Source organism: Microtus ochrogaster (assembly GCF_000317375.1).
Source record: "Microtus ochrogaster isolate Prairie Vole_2 chromosome 14 unlocalized genomic scaffold, MicOch1.0 chr14_random_1, whole genome shotgun sequence".
Taxonomy (NCBI): Eukaryota; Metazoa; Chordata; class Mammalia; order Rodentia; family Cricetidae; genus Microtus; species Microtus ochrogaster.
This window is the reverse complement of record NW_004949096.1, coordinates 27,824,425-27,833,122: the sequence shown is the minus strand read 5'-3', so window position 1 is coordinate 27,833,122 and position 8,698 is coordinate 27,824,425. Positions and strand designations below refer to the sequence as shown.

General features: G+C 46.3%; 1 non-coding gene across 1 annotated transcript; it reads left to right on the top strand.

Annotated features, from left to right (window-relative positions):
* Positions 1-1,326: 1,326 nt before the first annotated feature.
* LOC113457991 lies at positions 1,327-1,428 on the top strand. Its single transcript, XR_003378451.1, has one exon. It is a non-coding gene; the product is annotated as a U6 spliceosomal RNA (small nuclear RNA).
* The last annotated feature ends 7,270 nt before the right edge of the window (positions 1,429-8,698 follow it).

Here is an 8,698-nt window from a genome sequence, read left to right as displayed (position 1 = left end):
CGACAAGAACCAAAAGCTACGGAGAAACCCTGTCTCGAAAATAAAAAAAAGAAGAAGATTGTAGTTGGGGATAATCAGGCATTGATACTAGAAAGATGGGGTGTTTGAACAGGACGGGAGACCTGAGCCTGAATCGTGACCGTGAGAAAGAGAGTGGGCTGAGGGCCGATGGTAAGATGGGAGAGCATCTCAGAGGAACGCGTTATAGATGTAGTGACAGATGCAGCAGATGAGGGAAGGGTGCAGGGACAGCCAGAAACCTGGCAGGTAGTGAGTGGTAAGGGGCAGAGAAGGAGCTGAATGAGGGGGGGGGGGAGTGGAGGTCACGTGACCGACCTTAAGAGCTGCTCAAAACACTTGTAGAGAAGCCCCAACACCACCAGTAACCTGCTCCAGGGCAGTCACCAATAGCTCACTAGTGAATGCTTATTAGCAGTTGCATAATTGAACTCTCTCACGTATGTTCCTACATTTTATTTATTTATGTTTATTTATTTATTTATTTATTTTGATTTTTCGAGACAGGGTTTGTCTGTAGCTTTGAAGCCTGTCCTGGAACTCACTCTGTAGCCCAAACTCACAGAGATCTGCCTGCCTCTGCCTCCCAAGTGCTGGGATTAAAGGCATGCACCACCACTGCCCAGCTTCCTACATTTATAAAATGAGAACAAAATCTCTTAATAGCATGGTGAGTACAATCGGGTATTTTATAATTGCTCTGTGCTTGTTTAGACAGCATTACTAATATCCGATATCAGACTGTTAACTAAATTCAGATCCAGGCCAAAAGGGTCAACCCCGACACTTGACAAGTCTGTGTAAACGCTGCACCATGAAACACATCCTCGGCCTTAGATTTTCTATTCGGAATAGTTTTAGATTTAAATGAGTTGGGGGGGTCTTACTTGGTAGAGGGCTTGTTTAGCTTCAGGAGATTAGACCCTTGACACAGCATAAAACTAGGTGTGGTGGCCGGGCGGTGGTGGCGCACACCTGTAATCCCAGCACTCGGGAGGCAGAGGCAGGCGGATCTCTGTGAGTTCGAGACCAGCCTGGTCTACCAAGGGAGTTCCAGGACAGGCTCCAAAGCTACAGAGAAACCCTGTCTCGAAAAACCAAAAAAAAAAAAAAAAAACAAAAAACTAGGTGTGGTGGTAGTCCCAGCAGTCAGAGGTGGATATAGGGGAGTTAGAAGCTCAAGGTCAAAATTTAGAAGACGCAGAGAGTGAGAGTTAGAGCGAGAACGAGCGAAAAAGAGAGAGAGAGAGAGAGAGAGAGAGAGAGAGAACATCTATGTTTTGGCAGCACTAAAATACTGAAATAAATACTAAATAAATAAAATACTAATAGATTGAAATAATACAGAGAAGATTAACATGGTCCCTGTTCAAGAATGATTTGAAAGTTCCTGAAACATTCCGCATTTTAAAAAGAAAGGCTTTCTCTGTGTAACAATTCTGGCTGTCCTGCAACTCCCCTGTAGACCAGGCTGGCCTCCAACTCACAGAGATGCACCTGCCTCTGCCTCCCGAGTGCTGGGATTAAAGGTGTGCACCACCACTGCCCAGCAAGAAAGGAGAAAGGAGAATTTTAAAAAGAGAACAGAAGCTCTGTTCATTCTTGACTACGTAACAAAGTAGAGATCAGCCTGGGCTACGAGAAACCTTATTTAAAAACAGGGAGGGCTGCCAAGGTAGTCCAGAGGGTGACGTGCTTGCGGAGGAAGGGTAAGAAGCAGAGATCGGGTTCCCACAGCAGCCACGTTAAAGCAAGTGTCTGGTCAGGTATGGTGACGCCCCTGACCCCAGCACTCAGGAGGCTGAGGCAGAGTGATTGACACGTCAGGCTCTGCGCGATCTGAAATCTCAGCACCCTGAGACCAGACAGGTGGCTCCCCAGCGCTTGCTGTCCAGGCAATCAGGCAGAGTGAGCTCCAGGTTCAGGAAGACATCTCAGTTTAAACATAGAGCAGAGGCAGGCAGAGCTCTGTGAGTTCAAGGCCAGCCTGGTCTACATCGTAAGTTCTAGGCCAGCCAGGGCTACATGCGAGACACTGTCTCAAAAACAAACAAGCACACAAAAAGTTCCCTTGGACGTGCCTGAAAGGGTAGAGGCCTCACCTGTGTGAAGCCCAGCACTGAAAACACGAAACTGACAATAGCAAAACAAGGACCGAATGTCAGACTATTAATTACCAAGCAGGGGAGAAAAGATAACAAAACGATGAACTGATTACCTTTGTGTAGCCTGCAATTCCTTTTTACCTTAAAAATATACATTTTGTATATTTTGCTTTTTGGGACAGAGTCTCATGTGTCTCGGGCTGACTTAGAACTCGCCATGTAGCCCAGGATGGCCTGGAACTTATCAGGTAGAGCTCACTGTGTAGCCCAGGATGGCCTGACACTAACCAGGTATCCATCAAGGATGACCTTGAATTCCTGATGCTTCCACTTAGCTAAGGGCTGTGATATAAGCACGTGCCATATGTCCAGTTTATTTGTTTTTGCTGCTGTTTTTTGAGACAGGGTCTCAAACTCACGGCAATTCTCCTCTCTCGACCTCCTGAATGCTAGCACTGCAGGCCTGAACCACAAGGCCAAACCTCAGGCCTTATTATTTTTTTTCTTAAATTTACTTTTCTTTCTCCCTCTTCATCATCACTTTTTTATTGCTATTTTTAATTTTTTTAAGATTTATTTATTAATTATGTATTCAGCATTCTGCTTGCATGTGTCCCTGCAGGCCAGAAGAGGGCACCAGATCTTGTTACAGATGGTTGTGAGCCACCATGTGGTTTCTGGGAATTAAACTCAGAACCTCTGGAAGAACAGTCAGTGCTCTTAACCTCTGAGCCATCTCTCCAGCCCCCGGCTGTTTTTAATTTAAATTAGGGGACTAATGAGATGGCCAAGATGTTAAGAGCACTTGTTGCTGTTTCAGAGAAACTGGGCCCTGAGCCCAGCACCCATATGGTGGTTCATAAGCATCTGTAACTCTAGTTCCAGGGGATCTGATGCCTTGTGAACATACATTCATCTGAGCAAAATATTCCTACACAATAAACTTAAATACATTTTTAAAAATTAGTGTCATTTATTCATTTTGTGTGCACGGGAGGGAGTGGATCAGGGCATGTGCCACAGTGTGCTCAAAGGGACAGCTCATGGGGACAGGTTCTCTCCTTCCACCATGTGGAATCCAGGGATCCACCTCAGGTCATTCGGCTTGTATCAAGTGCCTTCCCCCCGTTTACCGGCTGAAACCATCCTTTAGGCCCAAGGATCAACAGAAGCCAAAACTCTGAAAGTTACTTTACCTGACAAACCTGCTCGTTCATTCTGAGGCTGAGACTTCATCCGAGAAAGCCAGCCCTGACCGAGAGAATGTTACCGTAAGCGTCGACTCTCATAGAGCATATGGCATATGTATGGACCCCATTCTAAACGCTCCCAGTAAGTGAGCTCAGCCTAAAGCTCACTTTAGGGAGAAGGCACTGGTGGAGGGAGAGGTTGAATTGGGCTGTCCTTGAACTGGGTATGTAGTGAGGGTTGACTTTGAACTCCCGATCTTCTAGCTTTTCCTCAGAGTGTTGTGGTTATAGGTATGAACCATGCCTAGTTAAGGGGATACTCTCTCAATATCCTCTTACAGATACTTTGAACATACAACGGCAGAGAATAGGCATCATCATTCAAAAAAGGGAGGAAGCAGGGCAAATGAAGGATACTAGACCAAAGCAAGACTGAAACCCAGCAGGGCAAGCTCCAGATTCTGTAGTTCCGTGTCCACTGTCAAAAGGCTTAGATGGCTCCACCCTTCTGGCCCTGCTACCTACAGCATAGTTCTGTCTCTTGGGCTGACTCTACTCCCTAGCACAGTACTCCCTAGCAGGCCTCTTGCAGCTCCCGTGTCCCCAACATCTTGGAGCCTCCTTTTCACAGCTTCCTGAAACAGCCTCTCAGGGCTAATATGTATGTAACCCTGCTACCTACTTGGCCTCCACAGCTCTCCCTGACTGTGGAGGGATATTCCACAACCCCTTTTCTCCTTTATCCCTCTTGATTCTAAAGCCAGAGCCACGTGAGCAACACTGCTGTGTTCTGCCGCTGGTTCTGGATCCCATTTCCAGTGGCCTTAGTTTGCTGGTGCTTTTTAGAAGCAGAAAATTCCATGAGTTTTTCCTTTTCACAAGCTGGAAGCTTCTCTGGGTAGAGTCTTGCTCCAAGGTCACCTGTCCTTAGACTGTTCCCAAGCCTTCATCTTCCTCATTCACACCACTCAAGGTTCAGTCAGACTGATGAAGTTTAGGTGGGAAGAGGGAACCTCGGCTGAGGAATGGCTCTCACTAGACTGGTCTGTAGAACCAGGCATAATGCTGTATGCCTTTTTTTTTTTTTTCGAGGCAGGGTTTCTCTGTGGCTTTGGAGCCTGTCCTGGAACTAGCTCTGTAGACCAGTGCTGTATGCCTATTAAGAAATACTTTTGATTATACTGTGAAAAGATATGTCACTGTTACTGGTTTAATAAAAATCTAAATGGCCATAGATAGGATGGAGGTATAGGCGGGACTTCCAGACAGAGAGCTCTGGGAAGAAGAAGGGGGAGTCAATAGTCGGATACAGAGGAAGCAGGACATGCGGGAGGAGAGGTAAAAGCCATGGGCTATGTGTCAACACATAGATGAATAGAAATGGGTTAATTTAAGTTATCAGAGCTAGTTAGAAACAAGCCTAAGCTAAGGTCAAGCTTTCATAATTAAAAATAAGTCTCCATGTTGTTTTTTTGTGAGCTAGAGGCACAAAGAAAAATCTGTCTACACACGCCTTTAGTCCCAGCACTTGGGAGGCAAAGGTAGGTGGGTCTCTGTGAGTTCGAGGCCAGCCTGGTCTACATAGCAAGTTCCAGGCCAGTCAGAGATACATAGTGAGATCTTGTCTGAGAAAGAAAGAAAAAAAAGCAAACTGGACCAGTCATGGGGATGAGCCAATACGCAGTGCTCCGTGACCAGACACTGCTCTTTCGTTCCCGGACACCCAGACCCGAATAACCACACAGAAACTGTATTAATTACAGTACTGTTTGGCCTATTAGCTCAGGCTTCCTTTTTTTTTTTTTTGGTTTTTCAAGACAGGGTTTCTCTGTAGCTTTGGTGCCTGTCCCGGAACTAACTCTTGTAGACCAGGCTGGCCTCGAACTCCCAGAGATCCTCCTGCCTCTGCCTCCAGAGTGCTGGGATTAAGGGCATGCGCCACCACCACCTGGTTAGCTCAGGCTTCTTATTAACTAACTCTTACATCTTTAATTAACTCATTTCTTTTAATCTGTGTATCACCACGAGGCTCTGGCTTGCCGGTAAGGTTCTGGCATTCTGGCATCTTTCTCCTTTGGCAACTTCATGGCATCTCTCTGACTTCACCCACTTTCTCTCTGTATTTCTTCCAGTCTGGCTATATTCTGCCCTGCTATAGGCTGAAACAGCTTCTTTATTAACCAATGGTAATAAAATGTATTCATAGCTCACAGAGGGGAAAGCTCCTCCATGGTCCCTGTTCACTTCTTTCCTCCAGGTTCCTGTGTTGAGTTTCTGCCCTGGATTCCCATGGTGATGAACTGTGACATGGAAAAATAAGCCAGATAAATCCTTTCCTCCTCCAACTGCATCTGACTGTGGTGTTTACCATAGCAATAGAAAGCAAACTAGGTCATGGACCTCTTTTCAGGTTGGAGATACCACTCAGTTGGTAAAATATGCAAAAGCTGGACCCTGCGGTGTGCCTAGACCCTGCAGCATGCATGGACCCTGCAGCATGCATCTGTAACTCCAGGGCTACTGGCAGGATAGACACACAAATCCCTGCAGCTCACTGCCCAGGCATCCTAGACGAATCAGTGAGCTCCAAGGTTAGTGAGAGTCTTTGTTTCAAAGAAACAAGGTTAACAGTAATAGAAGATACTCAAGGTTGACCTCAGGCCCCCACACAGGTGCACACACACCTGCGTGCATGTCTGCATACACCCACGTGCATCCATGTACAGCACACACACATTTCTCAGCTTCTTCCTCACCACTGCCATCAAATGAGAACATTTGATTTAGTGTAAACCCCAGAGATTTGACCAGCTTCCAATGATAACTGGCCATGGTTCCAGAGAAGGCATTAGGCCAGTGGAGCCAGTTGTGAAGGAAAAAGCAATGACAGATTTGGCTGTGTCACTCGCTGCTTGGCTGTTTGGCCAAATGCCTGTGGTATAAAAGCCGTGACTGTCTGCTGGTCTTATCACCATCTGGCAAGCCATCACCATTCCTGCATTACATCATAGATAGTAAACTCCTACCCTGTGGGATGCAGCTGGTCCGCGAAGGAAGCGCTCCAGAGCGTCCCCGCTCTCAAGTGGCTTGCAGGTTAATAGCGGCATGAGGTGGGCTCCCAGGAAACATGGAGTGACCTCTAAACCAGTGGCTAGGCGGTACGCTCAGAGAACTGCTCATAATCCTGCCATTCAGCAGTAAGGACAAAACCTAGCCATTGTGGACATGGTGCGTTTCCTCTTGTGTTCTGATGTAGAACAATTTCAGATCACTGCTTTATCTGCAAAAGCAAAACATTCAGAAGCTGGAGAGACAGCTCCGTGGGTAAGGGTGCGTTCTGCTCTTGCAGAAGATCCACGTTTGGTTCTCAACACCCATGCGGAGTGGCTCACGACTGCCTCTAACTCCAGCTTCAGGGGACCCACACAGACACATAAGTAAGAATAAATCTAAATAAATAAGGAAAACAACGAAAACTATTTTTTAAGAAGTGAGGGGCTGGAGAGATGGCTCAGATGGCTCACTTGTTGCTCTTGCACAGGACCAGGGTTTAAGTCCCAGAGGCCACGTGGTGGTTCATAACCATCTGTAACTCCAGTTTTAGGAGACCCAACGCTCTCTTCTGCATCTGTAGAACCAGGAACAAAGGTGGTGCACACACATCCAAGCAAACTAAACACTCATACACATAAAATAAAATAACTCATTCTTTAAAAAAACTGGACAGATGAGATAACTCAGTAGGCAATGGTGTTTGCCACCAAATCTGACACCCTGAGTCTAACCCCCAGGCCCCACATGGTAGAAGGAACTAACCCCCTCTTTTCAGTTGCCCTCTGACCTTCATATGTGCACCATGGCACATGTATACCCCTCCCCCACCCGTGGACATACACATGTACATATACCCTCACATACGAAACATAAAATTTTGGAGACAAGGTCTATTCTGTAGGTTTGTTTTCCCTGGAACTCAGTATGTAGACCAGGCTGTCGTCAAACGGTGATCTACTTGCTTCCATCTTCTGAGTGTTGTGATTAAGGGCGTGTGCCACTGTGCAGTATGTGTGTAATTATTTTAAAAGTAAAATGTTCAGAGACAGCTATAGTGCACACGCCTGCAATTACAGCCCTCGATAAAGGTGTGGCCAGGCAGTGGTGGCGCCTGCCTTTAACCTTGTACTCAGGAGGCAGAAGCAAGCAGATCTCTGTGAGTTCGAGGCCAGCCTGGTCTACAGAACTAGTTCCAGGATAGCTAGGACTGTTACATAGAGAAACACCGTCTCAAAAAAACAAAAACTAAACTAAAAACAAACAAAAAAGATGTGGTCCACCCATATAGTTTAAAGTGCTCCACGTTTGTTTCATTTTTTAATTTTTATTTATTTATTTATTTATTTATTTTTGTTTTTTTGAGACAGGGTTTCTCTGTGTAGCTTTGACTATCCTGGAACACTATCTATAAACCAGGCTGGCCTTGAACTCACAGAGATCCACCTACCTCTGCCTCCTAAGTGATGGAATTAAAGGCACGCACCACCACTGCCCAGTGAATTTTTTTAATTTTCTGAGGTCTCATATAGACCAGGCTGGCCTCGGATTTGCTGATTCCAGCTCTTTCATTTAGACCGAGTGGCCTGGAGCTCACAGAGATCCACCTGTTTCTGTGTCCACAGTGCTGAGATTAAAGGTGTGCACCACTAGACTTGGTACATTTTAAAAAAATTAAATTACATTTTTATTTACTTATTTTGTGTGTATATGTGTAGGCACATAGATGTATGGGGATCAAAGGACAATTTGTGGGAATCAATTCTCTCCCTCTACTGTGTGTTCTGAACCAAACACAGGTTTTCAGACTTGGGAGCGAGTACCCTCACCCTCTGAGCCATCTCATTGAAACCCCCCCCCACGCCTTTCTCTAATTTTCCATCCTTCTGCCTTTCAATTTTTAATTTTTTAGTTTAAAATTTTTATTATTGTGGCTGTGTGTATGTGTGTGTGTGGGTGCCGGTACAGCTGTACCACAATACATGTGTGTGGGGGGGTGCAGGCACAGGTGTACCACAATACGTGTGTGTGTGGGTGCGCAGGCACAGGTGTACCACAATACATGTGTGTGGGGGTGTCCAGGCACGGGTGTACCACCATACATGTGTGTGGGTGTCCAGGCACGGGTGTACCACAATACATGTGTGTGTGTGCAGGCACGGGTGTACCACAATACATGTGTGGGTGTGGGTGTGCAGGCACGGGTGTACCACAATACATGTGTGGGTGTGGGTGTGCAGGCACGGGTGTACCACCATACATGTGTGTGGGTGTCCAGGCACGGGTGTACCACCATACATGTGTGTGTGTGCAGGCACAGGTGTACCACAATAC